The following is a 26227-nucleotide window of genomic DNA, read 5'->3' on the forward strand; positions in this document are numbered from 1 at the left end:
TTACTTTATCTCCAGGTTTATAATTTCTTGATATGTACTGTTCTGTTTTCTACTGTTGAAAAATCATACATTTTTTTTTATTCCTGAAGGCCCCACTCACTCTGAAATTAAATAGTAACAGTCTTACATTCAGTCCTGTATAGGTAACTACTTTTGTCCTTTCATCTGTGAGTCTTGCTAATTTCTTGGAAAGAATTTCTCTTCTTTTAAGCGGTTTTGTGTTTGCCAATGTAAAGCGGTTTTGCGTTTGCCAATGTAAACATGAAAGAGTCCAGGACTGAGCAAAAGAATAAACAGAAATTGTGTCTCTCTACCTTTCAAGGGTATGTCCAAAAACAGTAATTTGGTAAATTTTGCTAAAAACTTCTTCCAGAGCTCTGCAGCCTCCAAATTTACAATAAATCTCAAGGCATTTTCAGGTCAAACAAACAACACTGCAAACATAACAATTCCGTTGTTCTGCTTTACTTTAAGGTCAAAGGTACATGGAGCATTACATTAAGCTTTTAGGAACATCATGCAAAGTTTTCGCAGAACCAGAAGATGAAAGTACTTCCAGAGAAGGATAAACAAGCTTTTATTGGAATTCACAGGATATACTTATTCTGTGTTTTTTACTTCTTTAAACTACCCAATACAAATACTACTCAATGTGTAACAGAGCAGCATTGCTTCCAACAACAAAGTGTTCATACTTTTAGGCTTACACTTAAACAAAATGAGTCTTAGACAGTCATGTTACTTATCTTTAGTTCACCCCAATAATTTTTTAGTATTGGCCAATTACAGTCAATAGCACAAAAGCTAAAAAGTATAGAACTCTCACAAAATTAAATAAAGATCCAAATCTATGTTCCTGCTGATGTTGAATTTTAGCCCTGAGCTGATCAAAGAGGAATTAGACAGTCAAGAAGTCTGTGAATACTTATCAGTTTGTGCATAGCACTTAATCTATTAGCTGCATGGTGGTTTTTGCTTGGTCCAAGAGGAGAGGTAGGATTAAGGATAAATCTGGCAGTAGGAGAAGGGAAGAGAAGCAGTATTTACTGCCCCTGGAAGAGTGGCTGCAGTATTTCTTTCTTATTCCTCTTTTTTAAACAAAAAAGAACTAAATATAGAGATGCATATATTTAGAAATGTTCTGGTAGAGTATATTGCTGAAACCTGAAAAATATGGGTTTTGTTCAGTATTAATTTGATTTCACTTGAAGAAGCGTAAAAAAAAGCAGAAATTGGAAAAAAATAACTTTAGAGCAAAGGGTATAAAAAATATATTCAGTCTGTGTGAGTCAAGTGATTATGATAGATAAATCTCTTGACTTTTCTTCTTCAGTGCTAAAAAGGTTTTTTCTTTTACAAGAGGCATGATCAAATAGCTTAAAACTCAAACTGACCTACTTTAAGTTCCTCATGATTTTATGTGAATTAAAAGATAATCATAATCTTTCCTCCTCAGACTAAACTTAAATGAAGACAACCTTTTTTGAAGATGGTGGAGTCATTCCAGTGTAAAATTGGCTCGGTTGTGTGGGTAATCAGACCAGTTAATAGCACCACAGAAAAGATGATGGAAGTTTTACCCTTGGGAATTAGATATTGCTAGTTTAGTCTCTGCAGGGTATCTCTCTTACCACTCTTTACTTCAGAGCGTATAATCAGTTGAGTAAATACATTTGTCACATTCTGAAAATTGTACTTTACTTAAGGCAACTATTAACAGTTTGAGTTCCTAGTGTTCAAATATTTAAAAGTGAGTTACGTATCTCTGCATACTGAGATCCAAAAGATGGAAGACAGGTGCATGAAGTTTCCCAGTCATCTTGGAAAAAGAGAGCGTAAGATTAGGGAAAATTTACTTCTGATCAGACTGAAGATGGCATCCCTCTCATCTCTTCAGAAACTCTGTATTTGAAAGATATTATCATTTTCAACCTGCTTTGGCAGGGGGTTGGTCTCGATGATCTCTAGAGGTCCCTTCCAACCCCTACAATTCTGTGATTCTGTGATTCAATGTGAGAAGAGCAGTAGTCTTGCAGTCAAATCGTATACCTCAGCATAAAGAACTTTGAACATATTTCTTGTGCTGTGTGAGTTGTGTAAGTGTTCTACTTCTCATTAAAAAAAAAAAAATCCCTTATCTCCAATTTGTAGCAATTAAAAATTCAGTTGTTACTAATGGGGTATTTGATAGCACTGCAGTTTGGCCCAGGTTCTGTATTCTCCCTGAGCTCCAGGGAGAAATAGGTTTGGATAAGTAGAAGTAATTGTATTTTTACCCTTAAAATAGAATAAAGCTAATAGAATAGCACCCCAGAATTACGTGATCTGACTATAGAGACACCAGTAAGTCCAGGTCCAACAGAGTGTGGAAGTATTGAAAATACTGTGGAATGGAGGAGAAAACTCCAGGGAGACCTCACTGCAGCCTTCCTGTCCTTAAAAAGAGTTTGTAGTCAGGGTGAGACAGACGTTTTACATGGTCTGATAATAATGGGACAAGGGAGAATGGCTTTAAACTAAAAGAGACGAGATTTAGATTAGATGTTGTGAGGGACTGGCATAGGTTGCCCAGATAAGCTGTGGATGGTTGGTGCTCAAGATTAGGTTGGAAAGGGTCCTGGGTGGCCTGATTTGAAGAATGGCAACCCTGCCCATGGCATGAGGCTGGAATTAGACAACCTTTAAGGTTCTTTTTAACCCAAACTATTCTATGTTTCATTCTATGAACCAGACTTGGTTAGCTACTGGAAGCAAAGCAGTTCAGCATATTTGAAATTTTCTTCTGGGTAAACAGAAGTTCAGGCAACAATGATGCACAGATAGATAGACATGTCTACTTCGGATGTTACTCTCTGTGCCTGTACCAGGAACACTGGTCAAACTGGTTCTGCAGAGCTCCATCTAATCCAGCTTCCATGATATCCTTGTCCTTTGCAGGGATTTTTAGCTCCCTAGTCCAAACCATACCCATAACAATACCTGTGATGTTCGCATCTAATTTCCCCCAGATTATGATGTTTAGCTGTAATGATAAAATACTCATAAAGGTATTCTTAAAGTGTCATTCTTAAGGAAACTGTGACATTTTGTACCGCACATTTTAAAACAAACGTTATTTAACAAGCAAGAAACATTATCTGCCACTTTAAAAAATCATTAGTTGATGTAAACAACAGATTACATATGGAGAAAAATCTTATTTGTGAACAATTTTAGGTAAAAAATACTACTGGACTGAAACATAAGCCAACCATAAATTACACCGCTCATAAACACACTCAGGAAATTCTGCAATTCTGCCTGATGTGACTGTATGAATTCTAACATGGTTAGTGTGCTCATCTTTCAGTCTGAAAAATCAGGGAGAAAACAGATTTTCTTCAGCTTTTCAGTATGGTATTGTCTGTAGAGGGATGAATATGAAGCTTGGGTACCACTATGTACGCATTACTTTCGATATTGATTGAACCCAGTGATTTGCAATCAATGAGATGCTCTTTACAATGGAGTGTAATACTGTCAGCTTAGCTGAACCACATTGTCTTTTAAAGTGAGTGGTGATTCTCTGACTGTCTTGTATGCATTTATTTTTCTTTCAAAATGGATAATTTCTGATCACTAGGCATCATACCTGGAAAATGCCTCTGTACATCATGTCATGCATGTCGATCCCTATCTATGCCTTGTTGCACATTTGTAAGGAGAAATTCAGGTCTTTTTGTATCACTGCTGTGGAAATTGCCATGCTGATTTTATTTATTTGTTTGTTTGCTTATTTGTTAATTTTTGTAAAGTGAAGGCATTCAAAATGGTGCAAACTGTGTTACATGAAAGCTGAGATCCTAAGGTCTGTGTGGCTGTAAAAGAACATTCCATGTTTGATCAAGTTTTGAGACTTATCCATATAAAACAACATCAACAAATAATCCAAGAATTGTGATATTATGTGTTATAAACCCAGATTAGAAGTTGTGCAGACACCCCTGTTTGGCTGTTTCATGCAGCTGAGATAAGATATCATTTTGGATATAATTTCAGGATAGGATAATGGCAGCCATAGAAACTGAAGGAGCCTGGTGCTCTTGCCTTCATTTCCCATGCCACGCACCCCAACCCACTGACCACTTGAGTTCTCTTTCCTGAGCTCACTTCAGTGTGGCATCTCTGAGTCTCTCCTTATCTTTCTGTTCTACACAAAGATAAAGGCATGATTTTTTTCCTGGTTTATAACTGTAACATCCTTTCACTGGGGGGTATAAAGAACAGAAAATATTTGAACAGAGAGCACAATACTTTAAGCATCTCTTTGAGCTTGTTTGCACTACACTGTGCAAGAGTTTCACAGAAAAGAACATTGGACATCTTCTACATGAGCGATCTTTATAATTTCAAGCTGAAACAGTTTAGAACTTAATTGTAGTAATTTGTCTGAATGACCTAGAACAAACTAGGTTGCTAGGAAGCCAAATGTTATTCATCTGGGGAGTTCAGTGAGAGGAATGAATTTAAATCCAGCTGTTTTAGAGTATGGAAATACTTACCCAAGACACTCACATAGTCATAATTATGTTATACTCCTTCATTTCTAGAGGAAAAAAAAAAAAAACAAGTACAGTTGTTAAGCTACTTAATTTGAGTTCATAAATGCTAAAATGTCACAATTCGAAGTGTAGGATTTTGAGTGATGTTCTTAACAAAAAGTTATTGTTCTCCTTTAAGCAAAACTCCCCTATTATAGAAAAAATTACTAGGAATATTCAGAGATAGATGCCTCAAACTGCTGACACCTCAGGGACAAATGTTTGTTTCCCTTGTCTTCATTTCCCTCTTCCTGCCATGTGCAAAGCGCTTCAGAAAACAAAAACTCCTAATTAATATGAAAAATTTGTTTAATTAAAGTGAATTTTTTTTTAATCAGAAAAAAAGAGAAATAGTGAGGATAGGCTCACATTTATAAATTAGGCTTATAGATATGAATTGCATTATAATATTCATCATCAATATACACTCACAAATTTCGTTTTAATGTGCATTTTTTGGGCTGCAAGTAACCTTTGCAGTGACAGAAATTTACTATTAATGTTTAACAGATTAAATGTTTCCCCTTTTCTCCCTATATTTTTTGCAAGAATTCAGTAGACGCATTAATAAAATTATTCTGGAAATCCAGAAATGTGAGAAGCAGAATCTGCTTACAGAAATATATGTAATCAAGTGCTGAATACAAACTAAGTAAAGGAATCATCTTTTTTAATCAGTTGTCCTATAATTATATTTGTAAATTATTATTTTTTTCTCTCCACTTTAGCAATCCCATTCAAATTGGGAATGCTGGAGAAGATATGAAGGTTATAATCTAAGGGTAATTAAAATAAAGATTTAAAATTCTGAAGCTCTGAAACAGAAGCATAATTCAGTGCAGAGTCTATTGCTGGAGTGAACAGTTAAAAGGAGCTTAATACCTTTCATGTTAAAGTTGTCCTGATGATGCAGCTAAGTGGATTTTGGTAAATGTTTTGGATGTCCTCTATATGGAACTTATGTTTCTCCTCAGAATGTATATCTCTGCAAAAAAATCAGACTAAGGGCTAGATCAAACAGTGAAATTCTTGACCCTGGGATGAAGCAGGCGATAACCCTGAGGCTCATGAGAACATGAAAAGTGCCAGGTGCCAAAGTAGGGCAACAGATTGCACTATGCAGTATGAGCTTTCTGAAATTGTCTCACCTCAGCTTGGATACTGAGGATAAATATTTGTTCAGGGCTGATTGGATTATCCCTGTCTCCTTTAATGCACACAAAAGTAATTTCTTTTGGGACATGCAATAGATTCATGGTTACCATAAACAGTGAGCAGTTTAAAGTCTATGCCACAGATGTCCAACATTTTCACTAATAGGATATTTGACCTTGTATTAGAGGTTTGATGGAAGCAGCTGGAATGCCTAGTAAGTTCTCAAGGTATCTGTCAGATTTCTGATGAAATTTTACTCTTCCTGTATTTCATCATTGAAAATAGTTGTTTATAAATGTGTGTACTACCAAAAAGTGATGCCATAAATAAAGTGTGATGGTGAAGTGAGGGATATTTCTTTTTGGTGAGACAGGTCTTATAAAAGTCTGGTAAAGAGACATGATCTATTTTTTTCTTCGAGTTCAATGCCTGATTGCAACTCAGTACATTCTATTTGAAAATTCTCAGGTAATGCATTTATGTTGAATGAATTACAGAATCACAGAATTGCATGGGTAGGAAGGAACCTTAAGTGGTCATTGAGTCCAACTCCCTGCTAAAGCAGGTACCCTACAATAGGTCACATATGTAGGCGATCAAACGAGTCTTGAATATTTGTGTAAAAAGAGGCTCCACAACCTCTCTGAGCAACCTGTTCCAGTGCTCCATTACTCTTACCATAAAGAATGAAAATGGAATTGCAAATATCCGATATTTATTATTTTTTTAATTTAAAAACTTATTCTCAAATTTGTTTAGCATAATGGAAAACAAAGCTGCATATTTTTGACTGTTCACAGGATTATGTCTAGTCAAGTGCATAAAACTTTTTGCCATAACTTGAGTTTACCATAGCGTAAATTTCATTTTGAACAGTTATTTGAAACAGCACAGATAAACAGATTTTCACCTTGAAGATATTGAAAATGCTGAAAATTTCTCAGTGTGTATTAGTATTCAGCATATATCATATCTTTGTAGTTTGAATTTCTCAGTTAGGTGGTTGCACATTCTCTTGCTAGGGCTTTATATAAGTGTGCATGTGCATGTGTGTGTGTGAATATATAAATATTTTAAATTACAAACAATGCAAGTGCTTGCTTTCACCTTCGCAAAATGTGAAGAAATGTCTTATTGTGAAAGAGTGTTATGAAAATAGTTTCAAGCTCTGAGGCGGAATGCTAAAGGCGTGAGGAGATCTGTTATATTAGTACTGAATTCAGTAAATGCCTTAAACTCGCACGTCTGCCCATCTATGAGTAGGGTTAATAGAGATGGTAAAAACATTAGTAAGGAGATGTTTTGTTTTAGGGCATGAATATTTGCCTGTCCTCTGGGCCAGTTGCAACAGTGACGATCAACTAAACACCATTTTCTTTCTCTCAATGTGAGAATGGTAAAATACTAAAAAAAAAAAAGGAAAGATAACCAGGAACATTTAAATGTTTACAAAGTTTCTAAAAACAGACTGGAAATTCAAATAGCTTCCCAACTGTCACAGAGTTGCTTTCAATTTTTCTTTCCTTCATTTTTGAAAGTTTCGGTTGGTTTTTGGCAAGGCCTGGAAGCTGGTGCCAACTACAATGGCAAAACAGTATTGTACTCTTACCACTCCTAAGAAAAAGAACTGCAAATCAAAGTTAGGCAGCTGGTAGAGCAACAGTGATTCAAGCTAGTTATCACCTGTATTTCCAGCCACAGTTTTTTGCAGTCATTTTTCCACATGTATTCTGGATTTATATTTATTTTACAGTACAGTATTGTTTTGTTTGTCTTTTTTTTTTCCAAGATACTAATCAGTGTTTCCTTAGCATAATAAGACAGAGAAAGGAATTAATAAATTTCCATGCTTTGTGTATGTATTCATTTCTATATTTGTGCAAGAACATTTATATAGGCAGAACTTCTTGTGATGATGAAACATATTCAGATCCCCTGGAGGTTTGAAAGGATGTTTCTTTCATTCACAAATACTTTTGCTTAAGTTGTTGATTATCAGCTCACCTTCTTCCATCTATTGTTTTTATTCCCCTCACATTATTAATACCTACGTATTATTCATTTTTGTTTGTTCTGTCATGTTTTAAACCATGAGTTCTTCAGAATGAGGGACAAAACATTTATGTGCTTTCATAATGCAGGTTTACATTATTTGGTTGTTTAAATGTTTTATTGTCATTCATAGATATTATAAAGATATTTTAGTTCCTCTTTCCCTTAGATTAATGCTTTGATATCTGTCTCCCATTCTCATGAAACAGAATAACAAACTGGTTTATTAAAGCTAAAGAAGTTACTGAAGATTTTGCATATATATATAAATGTAAAATAGCTGGTGTTAAAAATGTTTTGCAATGCAACGTCCCTTTGGTGTCTCATGTTTTTTCAGTAGTTGAGACTGTTTGGATGAGGCAAAGGAAGCTGAAGTCATGAAAATTTTCATTTTATTTTTCTTGCAGTGAAAGTATGGTGACTATCAGATTGAAGTCTTCCACATCAGCATGGCTAATTAATTTTTGTGCTCTCTGAATACAATAATTTATCCCCCCAAAAGACCTAGATGAATGAATTTAACTCTTTCTACTGCTAGCTTTCAAACAAACATTCAGAAATATTGAAGAAACTGACTAAGACTGTGAAGTCTTCGTCAATGTTTTGAGGATTGCTCTGCAGTTAATTAACACTGTTTAGTTCTTCAATATTTTTGATAAGGACATTATTACAGGGATTTAATGTAATCTAAAGGTGAGTATTAAATTTACACCCTTAAAATATTTGCCTTACTGTTCTTAGTATTGCACATATAGTCTGTAAATTATGAATGAGTGGCATTAGTTTAATAGATAATATAATAACATATAATATATAATATAAATCATTATTTTTATGATTAGGTAGAACACTTGTTGATATACTATCTGATGTGGAGTTAAGCTGAAAATTCTTGTTAGCCTCTGTCTTCAGAGGAATCATAAAAGAATACAAATGAATCTGTTCCTAAGCTCCAACTTGTAACAACTAGGATATTAATCAAAGCATTTCTGTTGATGGCATGCATTCATTAATAAACTTTTCCCAGACAATGCAGTATTTAAAGGTTATTTGAGACAACACCAAAAGAGAATATCTTGTCTTTGAGAATAGTCAAAAGAGAATGCATAGGAAAAGTTATATGAAGGTTAGAACTAGAAATAATTAATACAATTGCATTTCCCCAACCGTCTCTCAGACTCTAATCTTTTTAGGTCAGGGATTTCTCAAGCCACGTCATTTCTGCGCAATTATCAGTCCTCAGTATTTCTCTCTTTCATGAATTCCTCCAGACTTCCAATGAAATCATGTTTAAATGTTTAAAAGGCTTCTGTCCTCTATTTAGATTCTACAGTTAAACATAAAAAGCAATGGAAAGAATGAGGGAAGAGATTAATATGTAAACCAGAATCACATGTACTCATCATACTGATTCTTTTTATCCTTTCAGATCAAATTATTTTCACACAAAATCTGGAGCTCAGGGTGTGTTTAATCAATAGATATACAGATGGTGTGTGTACATATATATATATATCCAGGAGCTTGGCTAATATAATTTATATTGGAAAAATGAGAGAAAGTCACTCACCCTGTCCTGGGCTTGCAAGATGAACTCCTGATGGAGCAGATCTCCAGAAACACCCTTCCCCACTGGCAGTCAGCTCTTAAATGGGTCTAGGAGAGGTGGAGTCAGGCTCCACCCCTTCCTGCAGCACAGGAGAATTGCCTTCACCTGTGCTCCCATGGCTGACTCATTGCTCACCTCAGGTGATCAATCAAAGGTTCAGGCCGTGATTCAGCAGTCCCATACAGGGTGCTTTGTATTTTTTTGCTACGTATGCAAAACAGAAATCAAATAACTCTATTGTGTTTCTTTTGAGAGTGCTGGAGTATTCGGAAAGACTTGGCACCACTTCCATTATTTAGGATGTCTTGATATTAGTAATATAACAAACTCCAAAACATACTTTTTTTTTTTTTTAAGATGTAACAGTTAAGTTTTTTTCTTGCAACCAGAATGAATCAGATTTTTTCTACCATATGGCAGGAAAGAAATAGGAAGCCGTATGCATCCAGCAATGGGACTGATCTCCTGAGAAAAACCAGTTTGCTATTTTTTACTGGCCAGCAGGTGTAAATACTCCAAAGTGATGAGGCAGTAATGTGATGTCCAGTAGGCAGATATGCTTGAAGAGAGTGAGGTGGGAACAGGAAGTATATATATTTTGGGCCTTTCACATTGAAAGGTGACTTTGAGAAATTCTATGTATCACCACCACCAGAAGAAAACCATCATCTGAGGATAAAGGGAGAATGAAAATTTATCAATCTTTTCATCCAGAGAGGAAAGAGATTTTTTAAATTCTCATTACTCCAGTAATAATATCTTAATTCCTAGTTCCCACAGCTCCAGAGCTCTGTGATCTCTGACTTCAGCCTTCAAGTTTATGTGCTTCCCATCCAATCAAGTGGAATATACTAAACACTGGAAAACTGGCTGCTTGGTGGTGTTGATCAGTGTGAAGGGCTTCAATCAAAGCTGTTCAAGTGCTATTGCACCCCACCTATTTTTTCTCCTGAAGTTATTATTCAAATATATTTTAATGAATATTTTTCATACTTAAGTCATAGTACCTGTCAGTTGTTAAGAGTGAAATGATCATATGTGTTTTTTGTTATCAACACAAATGTCATTATTCATACAACCTTTATAAGTATTGTCTTTTGGAATCCATTTTATACTTTCATGGAATAGAATCTTGTAATACTTTGTGTATACATAGCATGTGACGCACTTCCCTTAGATTAGACTGTAGAACTCTTTCAATTAACCATAAAAGATATATATTTTTCCATATTATAAAACTATAAAAACTAATCATTAAGGTTACACACTGGGAATCTCTTAGGAAAAATATGTTATTCTTTGAGATGTTTTTCCCTTCCCTTCCCTTCCCTTCCCTTCCCATTTACATTGCTTTTCAAGGAAGGTTGTGTTATTTTGGAGCAGTTTTTAAACCTCTTATAATATGTGAAGTTTATTTAAGGTTTGCTATAACTTGGATAAGAGCTATTGTATTACTCAATACTGATCTCTAACTAATGCTCATGCTGAAGTCCTTGTTGAAACCAAGCTTTCCGAGGAATTGAAATTCAGCTCTTAGCATCCTACCAGCTGCTATTTTACAGTGAGCTGGTAAGAACTGGGAATTTACATACTCAATTTTTAATTTAATCAAATGTTGTCAGTCTGCATCATATGTTGGGCACTATTTCCATCAGAAGGAACTTAAAAAACAACAACCTGAAAGATTAAAAACCTCTGTCTCTTGAAGATAATAATCTTACTGAATTTTAACAGATTGCTTTAGCAGATGGGGATGTGATATTCACTATAATAAATTACATTAACATGCTCTCAGACAGAGATGTCACATTTGCCACAGTAATTTACATTAATGTGATTTGAGACAGATTTTATTCCCCAAAGGTATTAGAAGTAACATTTTATCAATTCATTTTGCCTTGTTGCTTCTTCAGATAATTGTTAGACACGAGTGGGACATGTTTTTTCACCAGTAAGTGCCATGATGTACAGAATATAAATACTGTTTTGTAGTGGCCATATACAAATAATATGAGAAACAGAATTCTACATGGTACCTTACCAAGGTCATGTAAAAAGAGATAAAGAAAATTAATCCAAATTATTTGCCCAGTGTTTTGGAAAATAAGTTCCTTTGGATTCCATGTAACAGATTGATGCGACTTCTGGACGAAATACCTGCACTTTTGCATCTCTATATTGCTTTTTACTGCTGTCTCCAGGAGATCTAGTCACTGACTTCTATACACTGATTGAAAACACTCTGAAAAGAAATTTAATCATTCTCTGCTATGAGTTAGATTGCATCTTCAGGCAAGGGACTGCGTGGGTGCAACTTAGCTGTCTTCCAGTACTGTGCGGGGAATCTGGGAAACTTATTTAGGATGGCATCTGCTACACAACTTGAAAGAAAGTATGCCTGCATCTCCATGGACTATCAGAAAAAAAAAAAAAAAAGAATAATCCCAAGAAGTCCTAAATCTTTTCCTAAATCAGAAGAGAACTTACCTAAATTCTAAGCAACAAAAATATTTAATAAAGCTGCTTTGAGATAAATAAAGTAGCCTTGTTGAGCTTTATAGATAAAGATGCTTACAATTTCTGCTCCTCTAGTTACTAGATTTCTAAGTGGCACAAGTGTCATTCCTAAAATCCTGAGACAGTTCTTCAAAGGGCTGTTTCTGTTCAGAGTTAGAGCCTGGCCTTTTTAAAATACTTCTGGTATATCTCACAGGAGTAACTTGGGGTTGTGGTGAGAATGTTTCGAGTGATTGTTCCTGTGATTTGATTCAGAACAGAGTTAAGAAATGTCTAGAAATTAAATACAGAGTCCATTGTTTCTTTGGACTATGAACCCTAGAAATCTTACATCAGAACCTGCTTGCATAAGCTGAAGATGCTCATGTTCCCTCAGTGAGATAATCCTATATTAATTAAATCCTGTATGCAGAATTTCTTCTCTTTTTAAAAAGACATTGCTGTCTGTACACTGAGGGATGCTGAATGATATCTTAATTTGTCTAGAGTGTGATAGATAATGTTTTAATGCAGGACACCATGAGAGTTCTCTGAAGTAGTACCAAACATATATTTGAGGAGCCATATGGTGACATTTATCTGTTGTTAGGGAAATTTTGCTGAGATATCTCTTTGCCTTCTCCATTTGTTCATCTTCAGCCAAGAACTATTAAAAAAAAAACAAAAAAGAAAAAAAAAACAAAAAAAAGGAAAAAAAAAAGCACTGGCTTTTCTGAGAGGTGTGAGACAGATATCCTGACAGACATGCAGATATCCTGAGGGATAAGTGATGAAGTAAGTGAAGCTCTCACAATCATACACAAGGAAGCCAACCAATATTTTATGGGCAATTTTAATTCAGTCATTTATTTGTTTTAGAGTACTTAAATGTACTTTTTTATTCTTAATCTTTCTTCTGAAAGGAAGTAAAGTACTATTTACAAACAATTTGATAGACTGCTTCCAAGAAATGGAATAGCAGTGGCTGTTTGTGTGCCCAATTTCACATGAAATTAGCAAGATTAATAAATCATTTACGTAGTGTAGTTCAGGTTTTCTGAATCATTCACAAAGATTTAGATAGCCGTAGCATTTGATGTAGTCATCCTTTAGGAATATAGTTGCAGTTGAAACCTCATTTTGTAAACAAAAGGCAAGGCAGTCTCTTTAATGATTTTTTTTTTTTAATTTTTAGTATTTGAATGTAAATTAGATTCTTTTTACATACAAAGCCAAAACCCTAGATATATATTCTGCTTCTACTAAACTGTCTTCCTCAATAAGCCTTTTGCAGACTGTAATTTGAGTGTTGCCCATTGCTGTGCTTTCTCAGCCTCAGCTTTTGCTTTCTCAGAGCATTCAGAGTTTAAAAGAGTTTGGAGGAGCCTGGCTCCTACTGTAGTGTGAAAAGAACCTACTACAGTGAGATTGCTGAAGCCACAAAAGGTGCTGAGTGCACTGCACATTTATAGTGATTAAAGTTTTCTGCAGTAAGTGAACAAATCCACTCCCTCAAATCAATTCCTCTTTCCATATTATGAGCATATAATTATATGCAATATCTTTTGGCATAGATAGTGCATCCATATTCTGTTTGGTAGAACATTATAACTGAATAATTATACCGTTAAATCTTCAAGCAGTGGGTGAGTCAAAGATTTTTTTTAATAATGACTGCAAAGTGTGTAACATCTGAGGGAAACTTCTGAAACAGATTTTCTATGCACTCTGTTCACTTCCATTGAGAGTGGAGAAAAAATGTAATTATTGTTTTCCTTTGAAAATATGTTTTAAGCAACCAAGCTATCTTCACTCCTCTAGGTCCTGGTTTTCAGAACTAATAATTATTTCCAAAGATCTTTCACAAATTACAGTTGTCACTGCAATGGTATTCTGCAAAACATAAAATGATACCAAGACAAAACAATAAAAGACCACACACACACACACACACACACACACACACACACAAAGGCAGCAAAGAGGGCTGGAACATGAATTTAATAACTGTTATATGACGAGAAGCATGTCAGTGGTTTCCTCTATGATTTCCATTAAAATGTACGTACATTTAGTGCTTGTAAACAAACATGAAGTGGTACAGTGAATCCGGACAGTAATGTTGCTGCATTAAAGCCAATAAAAAACAAACACAGAAATAAATGTCACACGTTCTGTTTGTTTTTGCTTTGGAAAAAAAATGAGGTGCAAAGACCTCAAGTCTGTATTAGTCATAAGACCTTTTGCCTGAAAAAGGCTTCGCAGAAATCAGTGGAATGTTACAGAAGAGCTGGTTTCCATCTGTACATACCAGCTTGGAGGACTGGGTTTTAAATCTTTAATAGAAAATAATAAAATACAAAGTTCTAATATTCTACGATATCATCATTAAAGATAAGATATCTAATGCTTATTTCTCTTGAAGTTATTTCAGAACAATGGTTCCTCATCTATATCCTGTGGGGAAATGCTGTGTAAGAACTTGTGATCTTGCTCTACATCAGAGGGAACTGAAAGTTTAAAACTGAACATGTTAGGATGAACATGGTACAAGGTTGCTTTCAAAATGGTACTGTCAAAGAATTGTTACTCAAGAACTGTGATGGTTGGCAACTGTTATTCTGCATACTTCATTTAAACTGAAGACAAACTTTTCAGGAAAATTCAAAGTTTTGCCACTGAAAAAATCTTGGCTACTTTCAAAAATATTACTCTACATTCCTCAAAATAGTAAGTGGGATAAATACGCTAGTTAGAATTGCAGAACATTGGTGTTATTTTATTTTATTTTTTTTTCTTTTCAGTTTGGATCTATTAAGCAGATTCATTTTTATTACACTTGGAAAATAATCTCAGTCTTCTTTCTTTGTGCTTTGAGGGAACAGAAGAGTTGAGCCAAGTTTATTTTTATAAATATTCTGCACTTGCAGGTGAAGTTTGATAAGAATGTCACAACTTACTTGCCATTTAATTTCTAGCAATTTCAAGCCTATAGCCTGTTCAGAATTAACAGCCTGGAGATATTCAAAATTTCACATTTCATCTCAGCTGCACTTAGATTTCAGTTTGTTTGTTTGTTTTTGTTTGTTTTTTTGTTTTTTTGTTTTTCAATTCCTTCAAAACTTTACAATTACATCTGGAAAATGGCATTTTTTATTCATCCTATAGAAATTAAATCCTAGATATTTTCTCTGAGATCCTCTTTCTGACACAAATCACGATACCCGCTACTGTCATGGCTGATGATATTCTACATCTTAACACACAAGTTTATATTAAATCCTTGAATTAACCTAATTTAACAAGAGACACCTGCACATTTCATGAGTCTCTGTTATTCAGTTTTTCCAGCTCCGCTCTGTGGATTCTCTGCCATGTCAGAATAGTGCAGTTATTCAAAATGTCTGTTTGTGTCATGTATCCTGGCCAAATGTTTGAGAGACATGAGGAATAAAAAGTGTATGTTAAATTGCACTACTGGGGTGGATCCAAGTAAATAATGATTGTGTTGAGCAAAAGCATTTATTTGCCTGCCATTACTATGGTTATTACCAGAACACTTGCTGGTTTAAGACCAGGAGGCAGCTGGGCATACAGTTGAAAATAATTGTTGTTGCTGTACTGTGCAATCCCTTATAAATTCCTGCTGGGTTCATAATTAATCAAAAGCACGCTAGGAATATCACAAGGACTTAACAGTGGCATGATCTTCCTCAGCATCTACATTATTTCTTGAACCTGGAAACTGGGATCTGGATCGACATAGAAGTCTGGTAAAAATAAAATAAAATATGTTGGTATGAGTACAGCAGAGTTAGACTTTTTCTTCTCTTCCCCTTGATTTCTTCTGGTACCTAGGCAAAGTCAATTGTCTATGTGAGGAAATTACAGGAACATACCATTGTCTCATTTGGAACAAGAAAGATGAGCTTAATTCAGAGCTGAGATTTTTCTCCTCTTGTCACTGAGACTCGAGTTTCAGCCCTATGGTACACCACAACTTCACATGTTTTTTGTGTTTTTTGTTTTTGTTTTTGTTTTTTTTGTTTGTTTGTTTGTTTGTTTGTTTTGTTTTTTTGTTTTTTGTTTGTCTCCCGAAGATGTTTTGACAGTGAAACTGCTTGAGTGGAAGAAACATCAGAGCTAAAATCTCTGGATCTGTGAAAAATCTCAGGGACAGCAGAGTTGAGAAGGCTGCACACCAATGATAGCATGTGTAGCAACAGCTGAAGAAATAAAGAAATTTAATTCATTACTAGGTTTTGTTTATTTTCACAAGCCCTTAATTCACTGTAATGCTTTGAATAATCTGGCTTCAAATATAGAACATTTGAGAAAATGTTTCTGGTAACCTTAAAGCGATACTGGGAAGAATGCAAATTATTAGATATGCTGAAGGTCTCTACTGGAGGCACATTTTCTGAGTGACAGTATCCTGACCATGAAAATCATCTCCTACAGCTTAGGCATACAAAATCTAAACATCTAAATTTTAGATTACTATACTCCTGCTAGAAACAGAAATAAAGAAACAAAGGTCTTTATGAGTCAGATGACTTACTTAAAATGCATGCCACACTATCTGTATAAAGTTAGATAACGTGACTCTCAACCTCAGTTTAATTTAATATGTGAACTTTTAACTCCCTGCAGAGTGAATCAACGCGGAAGTTCATTAAGGGTTCTCTTTTGTACCTTTAATTTATTCACAAGGCGGAAGATGTTGACTGTCCCATATTTTGAAAAGTTGTTCTGTTTTAAAGGATAGGAAGTTTCATTTTGGGGGATTATTTGTCTGAGAACCGTTCTGAGGTCTGAAGAAACTCTTCTAAACTTCCCTATGTGAATGCTTTGCATACCGTTTCTGAATTAAGAAGGAAAGATTATGGATGAGAAATCTGAGGAAAGTCAACCTTCCACTTTGAAATCTAATCCTGCAGACCATGAGAGAACAAATTGTTCCCCAGCACTCTAGTGAGCATTATGGGAGATGATGCAATTGGGTTAGTGTTCATGAACTTACACTGAGGCAGGACTCTACAGAGCCTTCAATCAAACAAGGTTGACCATTTATTTGGACTGTGATATTAGGACAAGTTTCTTCCTGTATTAAAAAAGTAAAATGCTTCTGCTCTACAGTGGAGTTAAAGGGAAGGCTTCTTGGGCTCTAACACCCCATGATAAGATACACGATATGAAAGACCAGCAGAAATCATAATCAGTACTAAGGAACTTAAAATATTTTGGAAGATATATGGTTAATAAAATTTGGATATCTACATGTTCATATTAAAAAAGAAATTTGAATATAATAAATATTTGTTTTATGTAAGACATCATGCAGGTATCTGTGGGTTTGTGTTATTTTACCTGATGCTAGGTGTAGACTCATTGCCAACAACCTTGAGTTTCCCACGGCAGAGAGGTTCTGAAGTTGCCTCTGATCAGAGCACTGGGGGGCAAAAAGCAGATAATTACTTTGCAGATAATACTAATAATAGTATGATAAGTGCTGTGATGACAGGAGATTGGACTCAGTGATGCAAAAGATTCAGCCAGGAGGCTTAGTTTTAGGTTTCAAAAAGACTATAAAAGAGAGAATACAGTTTCTACCTTTATGTGTGTTTTGTGCAATTATACTATCATATAAAATGCTACTATTCTGATCTTGATTAAAATCTCCAATACAAGGATCTTTTAGATGTAGAAATCTGTATGGTAACGCATGGTGGAGAAGCCAAACCTCTGGGTCTAATTGCTGGTGTAATCCCAATAAAACATTATTAATGTTTTCTGTTGCCTGTAAACGATTTATAAGTGAATACAGAGTCTCAGCTGAGGCTCTGTATGACTCAGTTAACATCACTTGCTTATGCAGGAACAGACAGTGAAAAAGTTTGCACTTCAGTAGATATAACTAAGTTCTGGTATAAATGATGGATATGAAATCAGCTGAGGTGAAACTCCACTACAGAATCTGGGCCTTGGATCTGATTTCATATCTAAGACCTCATCACAGAAAATCTCACCAGGAGGTCTATATATTTCTGGCAGGTTTTAAATTAGACTGCTTTTTGTCTTGCTATCTTGACTGGCTTCTGTTGTTTTCCTTAGAGTAAGAGCAGTCCCTGCAGAGCACATCATTTTTATAAAGCTTTTCTAATGTCAAAACTGTAACAACTTATAGAATAACAAAAAGGCAGATTTTGCCTTCAGTCAATATGTTTCCATCATTCAATCTTCTATTTTACAAGACTTCTTATCACGGGATTTGAAAACCACTGTATAAAGACTAATGTTCCAAAACATTTTTTGTGTTCTACTATTTCATGCTAAATGCTAATGGTGAAAAGTACTTTTGAACTATTTATTTGGCTGCATAGAATATGACATGGTGCACTGAGTATGGCATGGAGAAAGGAGGTGCAGAGCACCCTCACAGCTCTGAATTTCAAGGAGAACTTTGGCAACATCAGGGGTTTGCTTGGTAGAGTTCTGTGGGATAGATACCTGGAAGGAAGACGAGTACCAGAAAGCTGGAGAATCACTTCCTCCAAGCACAATAGTGATGCATCTCAACAAAAGGAAGACAGGCAAGAATGCTAGAAGGCCTTCATGGACAAATGAGGGGCTCACAGACAAACTTAAGCACAAAAAGAAAGCCTAAAAAAGGTGGGAGTGAAGATAGGTAACCTGGGAGTAATAAAGCAGTACTTCCCTGTAAGTTGGAGAGAAATTGATTTGATTGATGAATCACTGTGTGGATTAGGAATTATCATGATGGTCACACTGAAGGAGTTGTGTTCAATGGCTCTATGTCCAGGTGGAGAGCAGTGATGAGCGGCATCCCTAAGACGTCAGTTTTGGGACTGGTGCCTTTTAACTTCTTTGTTGGGAACATAGTGAGATTGCCTGCGCTCCCTCAGCAAGTCTGCCAAGGACACAGAGTTGGATGGTGTAGTTGAAACACTGGAGGGACCCTGACATGTTTGAGAAGTGGCACCATGTAAATCTCATGAAGTGTCACAAGGCTGAGTGCAAGGTCCTGCACCTGGATTGGAGCAATCCCACTCACAAAAACAGACTGGATAAAGAATGGATTGAAAGCAGCTCTGAGGAGGAGGACTTGCGGGTGCTGATTGATGGGAAGCTCAGCATGAGCCATCAATATGCACTTGAAGCCCAGGAAGCCAATAATATCTTGGGCTGCATCAAAGTAAGTATGACCAGTAGGACATACTGTAGGATTATCTACCTTTATTCTGCTCTTATGAAACCCCATCTGGATGCTGTATTTGACTCTGGGGCATAATAAACAAAATGAATAGCATAGTTTCTTATGGCCATGCATTATGCATCATAACTTAATTTCTCTGTTCTTGCTTTTCTCCTTATGTATTTATTCTGTTTTTCTACCTCATCACTCTATGCTCTGATTTTAGAAAACACAATACTAAAGAAGAGCGGTTTCATTAACATTTGGAGATACTGAGGCGAGATCTCTGGCTATCCTGTAAAACAGTAATGCATTATAACATTATTTAAGGTAATGCTTGAGTATGGGTTTGCTTTGTAAATTTTCATTATGAAACAGATATCCTTTTCCCAAATTCCAACAGCTTAACAGTTTTCGAGGTCATAAAACATTCACAATAAATAATGTATATGTTAAAATTACTGAAATGTTAAGATTTAAAATGAAACATAATTGGTCTCATAAAATTTTGTTTCCCAGGGCGTTTTCATTATGATTAAACTGCAAGATTATCAATGTGCACACAAAATTGATATTCATTATATTAAAGAACTTCAAGAAGGTTTTTTGCTTCAACATATCTTTCATTTGCATGGTAGCAATTCATTCATTCTACTAAAATGTAGTCAGATTGGCATCTATATGTTAATCTTTTTTTAGGCTAATCTAATCAGCTTGAAAGGCAGTATCTTCCGAAATCTCATGAATGAGACTTAATGTCATAATAACTTTTTTTTTTTACAGAAAATATTTCCTCGTGTATTGTTGTAGAAGGCCCTAAGTGAATGTAATATATTCTAAATCTTTTGAAACAAAACACTTCAAATTTATTCTTAAAATAAAGCTTGGACATCTTCCTCCATATGCTGTCAACTGTTTCATTTATTATACCTCACAGCTATCTTTGCTTAATGAACAAACTCAGGAAAAGCATCTTTAGTTGTTAATTCAACTTTCCTCCTAGTCAACCACATCTGTAGAAATTCAGTGGCTACTGGCATTTTGTTTTCCATCATTTGTGAATTTCTTTTCGTTCTCTTTTGCTATGTACAGCAAAGCTGTGATAAATTTAAAAAGATGGATTTTCTTAATAGTACCAAATAGTGTTTGATGAGTTTTCTATTTTGTCATGGCCGAATTCTGCTGTTTTATTTAGCTGTTGGCTCAGATTATGAAAAAAAAAAGGAAATTTTATAACATTAGATCCAATCAGCCCAATACAAAACTGGAATCTGAAATATTAAGAAATTACCTTTTAAAAATAATAATAATAAAAAAAAAACACACAAGCAGAATTGCAATGCATTTTCCCTGTAATCATTTCCTGTCCACAGTCAGTTCAAATGAGAGTCTGTACAGGTTAAATATGTTTATGTTTTATATCACGACCATGGAGGTGTCTAAGACTTTATCGTGCTACTCTGATTTTTAGACTCTTCTAAAAAACCAACAGATTCTGTTGAGTTTGTTGCTGTGTAAGCTTGCCACTTGGTAAAGGTATGGAAAATTAATATGTTCTTGCTTACTAAAGTGGATTGGATAAAAGAAATCAAAATACTGATAGTGCCTTCCTTGTTTTTCTTGCTCCTTCTGGGACTTTTTAGGCTACAGGAGCACTGACTATATCAACACTGTCAGCAATCTAAGACAACAGTTAACTGAGGAAGAGGATAATCTCAGAAGTGTGTTCAGTGAAAAGCTAATGATATTAATAATCACTTAGTTTTTTGCTACTTCTCTAAATTTCTTTATTTGGATATATACAATATGAAGAACACTTGTGGGTTTTCATATTGGATCTGGGATTCATTTCAACCACCTTCAGCTATTTCTAGTGGGGTCAGTTATTAGTTTTTGTTTGTTTATTTTTTTAAGGGAGAATACTATATGCCTGCACAAAAATGCAATCCATTCTAATGCAAGCATGAATTTCCCGCTAAATATTTCTCCTGCCCCTCTTGTTTGTTTCCAGCTCTGGGCTATGACGGCTATAATGAGATATGAGAGTATGATTTCCGGCATTTCCCTCTGTCTTACAAAATACCATCTTCTTCAACATACTGGATTTTGTAAATCATATTTTAAATAGTCTGTCATCAACAAAGAGGGAAACTAGGCTTCTAATCTGGATTCGTGAGCTCCATTACTGAAAGACAGATTGTCTTCTCAGGATGGAAGCCATCTTGAAAAGTCATGAATTTGTTCCTGTTAGTTGCCTTATTCTTTGTCATTCAGAAATCCTGTTCACATTAAGAAAACACTGACACGGCACTAACTTGCAAACAAAATGCACTCATTGAGATATAATTTTTAATAATGAACTAATTCTCATTCTATTCCCGAGCCAACACTATTCTTTCCTATATGCTGAGATTCCCGATGGCTTTCCTTTCTGAAGAACTAAGGATCACAGAAATCTTTCAGAAAACAAAATAGTACATTTATAAGACTACAGCATGAGAATCTGAGGCAAGACTGTAAACAATTTGTATGCCTAATACAGAACATGACAAAAATTGAGTATTAAATTGAACATTTGAAGCCAAAAATACTTGCTAATTTGTAGTTGGATTTGTGCTAATTAGGTGCCCAAGATCCACCAGTTTTTTACAGGAGTTATCTGGAAATGAATAGAAACACTTGAGTTTCATTAAGATCAAACATCTCAGCTCCATTTCATGCTTGGTTGAGGTCTAAAGCTTAGGTATTTCTCTGCCTTTCTCTCCTGACATAGATTTAGTATGTGTTATTAACTTGTGATAAGTGCACCAACTTGGACAAGTATAAATATAGCAACTACTTTATTTTATGATAAATACCACACCTTATTTGATTTGAGTGTAAAGCACTGTGAGTTTATATCATTCAGAGGGAAGGAATAAATATTTTGTATTCCATAATGAAAGAAAAATATGGGTTGTTGAGGTGAAAAGTATTTTCTGCTTCTTACATCCTACATGTTTTCTAGGAAAGAAGCCTGAAATATTGTATGGGAGAAGGAGATGCTCCAAGAAAATCTTTAAGCCCTTTGAAATGAAGTATGTTACAGAAAGAAGACAGAGCATGGATCAACCTTATGACAATGTGAGTAAAACACTTGACTTCATTACAAACATGTTAGCAGTGTGTTCAGGAGTATAACAGAATTTACACTTATTTTTAGGATGAAAGTTTATTAACAAATATGTTATTATTAGGACATTTGGTTGACATTTAGAGGATTGAACATTAGAATTAAAAAAAGACAAGATTTCAGTGGATGATTATTAAGGCATGAAAGACATTTTGATAGAAGGTATATGAACCTCACATTAACTGGCTTGATTATGATTTCAGTTTTTCTACCATAATTGTTTATACTGACAAAACTACTCTTTGTTCAAAGACAGAAGAGATCAGAGCTGAGCATCTTCTTTGAATAGAGTTTAGTGATGTGAAAGGTTTATAAGACCATACAAATATTTTGTTAGCTGAGTATTACCTGTTTAGGATGATTGGGTGATTAAACCTGCGTCAGGTGCAGTGCAGTTTCTGAAAAACTCCCACTGAGTGGGACCAGAATATCTGAAACATTTTACTGATTAACTTCTACTAACTTTATTCTTTAGAAAGGTCCTTAACTACTCAATTGCATCCTTGCACATTCCCCAATCCTTTTCCTAGGCTCGTCATGATTAATGATTTTAGACCTTAGTAGTTACATCCTGGAAAAAAACAAGTTCCTGGATTATTGTTAATAAAATCGTAGTAACTCAAACTTCGGTATTTTTATCAGTCACACTACAACATTTTCTCAAGGAAAAAGAAACAGTATTTTCGTAGTAACCATTGAATTTGGGATAGGAAAGAGAAGATCTAGATCCAGACTGAACCTAAATAGCAGTGTGCATCATAATCTCTGTAACACCAGACTTGCTGCATAAAACCCCACCAGTCTTGCTCTTGGTGAGGTTTGTTTGCTACTTTTTAGAGAAAACTAAAATCAAAGAAAATAAATGAATAAAAGTTAGACCAAGAATATAAAAATCAGTTTATTTGTGCATTGAAAAGAGGTGCTAGTAACGTTTTATTCTTTAAGCATTTTTTTATGGGTACTCTTTTGTAGTAGAGAGTTTTCTCAGTTTTTCCTTGAGTTACCAGTTTTTATACTGAGTTGTTGCAGGCTGAAATTCAGCAAGTTTGTCTCCCCTATAATGTCTTGCTACAAGCTGCAGCTTTCCGTACCCATCCTTTCTCCCTGGGGAAGGCTATATCTGTAGAGAACCTGGCTGTGCAGCTTTGAGATTGCAGAACTTGTTCTGATTTTATACTCAAGGGAAACAGTAGGAAATGATGCAGAAAGTTTTACAGAATTGTCGACTCTATGGAGAAGTGACTTCTTTATTCAGTCACATTACATTACTGGAAATTTATAAACAAGAAACACAGATTTACAAAAAAAAAAAGTTATCAAAAATTTAATAGAGTATCTTACTAAAAATTATTTAATAGTTAAGATTATTCTTATCACTTTCAATGCCTAAGTTGCTCTTCATAGCTGATTGACTAAAATAAATCTTTTCAGGATTGGCATATCTTTGGGAGCTCTTAGAGCTACAGTTCTGCTTATGCTTTGGAAAGTGTTTACTGAAGCCATTCAATTCAGATTTCTTCTGTCCCAGATGAAAATTCTCTTCATTTCTCTTTAATGTTTACTGCTCCTTTCATATTTCCTGAAAATTAGTATCAGGTTATCATCTTCAAGTGCAGGGAACTAAGTAATTTCTCTCTTTTTCCCTGAAGTCTTCTGGTTGATATTTTTACACTTCAATTAGCATGTTCCTGGCTTCAGGCTTTTTTTGCATTTTTTTTTTTTTTTCTGTGACTGAAATTCAAGCAATATTATGAGAAATATTTATTCACACTTTTCTTACTGGATGCTTTTTTTTTTTTTTTTTTTGTAAGCTAACATGGATAACATCAGGTAGCAGATGATAAAACTGGGAATAGGTTACTGTCAGTAATAACCACTGCATCCCTAACTTCTGTACTTTTTGAGGGAACTTCATGGGGCCCTGGCTGTTGTTGTAGCAAAGCAGAAATGAAATATTAAGGCAGTGATACACAGTAGCTTCCTGTTTGTCACAGTGGAATGTTCAGACTGTCAAACAAAAAAATGCCATAGAATAACATGAGCTAATAAAATTTCTGGATTTTTATGTACTTGTTTTTGCATTTGTAAGTGGAAGTGTGAACTCTCCTTCATCTCCTTAGTATTCTACCACATACTTGGCTTTCTCTCTGAATGTCTTCCTCTGTTGGAGTTGGAATGTTTGAGTGTTTAAGTCTTGTTTCTTGAGAAATCTGTCAAGAATGGAAGTGTTTTGATCACTAGTATGGAACTGAAATAAGAAACTTGACAACATATTTTGCGTTGACAATGATCTTTTTTACAGACCCTACAGAAAGTACTAAAAATCTGAAGAACACAAAGCGGAAGACAAAGAGGTTTTTTTATCCTTTAGAAGATTTGTATAGGGAATGACTATCACATCTTGTTTTGTCACTCATGAACTCCTCATCATATGAAGATTTTAGTCCTAGTTAGAAGCAAAATGTCAGTTTTCTTTAACAGTTTGATAAGAGATCTTTTCAAAATTCACTTGAGCTAGTACTACTGTTGCTCTTCATCTGCCATATCTTCATTTTGAAACTTTCACTTTTTTATTTGTGGACAGTGTTCTGGCCTATGTTGGACACTTCTGATAAGACTATCTACAGTTCAGTTCTAGTGATTTAACAGAAAGCCATCAGAAAATGTAAGAATTTTAAAATTCGATTCATATATGCCAGGTCTGGTTTAAAGGCCTGCTTCTGCCTGTGATAATTCCACATATCCACCCTACTTTAAGCTTTAAATATAGTTTACTCTTTGGAAATGTGCCACTGTTCAACAAAATACTCAGTGCTCACTAGGCCAAGAAGAGACTGAGAAGAGAATTACTGTGTGAAAACCCAGCTTTGAAGATGCAATTATGTTTCAATATCCCTCCTCTCCTTCTGTTTCCTGCAAGCTTGCTTCCTGTTGTATTTTATCTGCAATTATTCCAGTTCTGACGTCTCAGCCTGTGGTTGGTGTCTGGATCCCTTCCCTCCTTGCTATCCTCATCCACATCCTCTTCTGTCATGCTATGCAATATTCATAAGATAAAAGGCTTTGGTCCTAAGACTGGCACTATGACTTCTTAAAACCATGTCATGACTGTAGTACAAACCCCCAGACTAACACTTTTCTAACACAAACTAAAATGTAGCTGCTGAATGTACGTGTATAGTTTCTTGGCCAAACTGAGAGCTACACATCTAAGGGAACTGAAGATAGATATTTGCACCAAAAGAAAGACTTCTAGGAAACTGAGTCAGAAGATCATTTTGAGAAAAATATTTTTTATTATCAAGTTCTTTAGAATGCTTGAAAAATAAATGTGATGTTAGATCATTTATGTGATTTAATAACTTTATCAACTCTTGCTTTTTTACAATAGCAACGTTGTTTTATAACAAAGAGAGAAAAATAATATCTCTCTTCCAAATTCACCATGCATTTACAGCACTGTACTCCAAGAAGAGTTTTCCCTGATATTTCTTTGGATTATTGAAAGGGAAACAGAAAAATAGAAATCAACTTCTACATTAGGAATAAACAACAACATCAACAACAAAACCTACCAACTGAAACATACAAACAAAATCTAACAAAAACACAAACCTTAAATCCATATTTGTTTGACTCTAAAAGCATATGTTGTAACTGAAATGATTCCTGGCTTTTGTTTTCTTCTGTTTGTTTGTTTGTTTTATTCAAATTCAAGAATACATCAAGGTCAGAGTCATCTGAAGCCTCATTTCTACAATTAATTTGATTTTTTTTTAAGACCATTGAAGAACTAATAAATGAATAAGTGATTCCAGGTTTTGTAAAAGAGGTACATATGCTTCAATCTACATGATGCACATTTATTTTCAGAAAAGCTAATGCTTTATAAAAAGCTTTTAATAAGCCAATGTACTGCAAAGTCAGTTTTCTTTTCAGAAACTTCA

The sequence above is a fragment of the Meleagris gallopavo genome, chromosome 3 (assembly GCF_000146605.3).
Source record: "Meleagris gallopavo isolate NT-WF06-2002-E0010 breed Aviagen turkey brand Nicholas breeding stock chromosome 3, Turkey_5.1, whole genome shotgun sequence".
Taxonomy (NCBI): domain Eukaryota; kingdom Metazoa; phylum Chordata; class Aves; order Galliformes; family Phasianidae; genus Meleagris; species Meleagris gallopavo.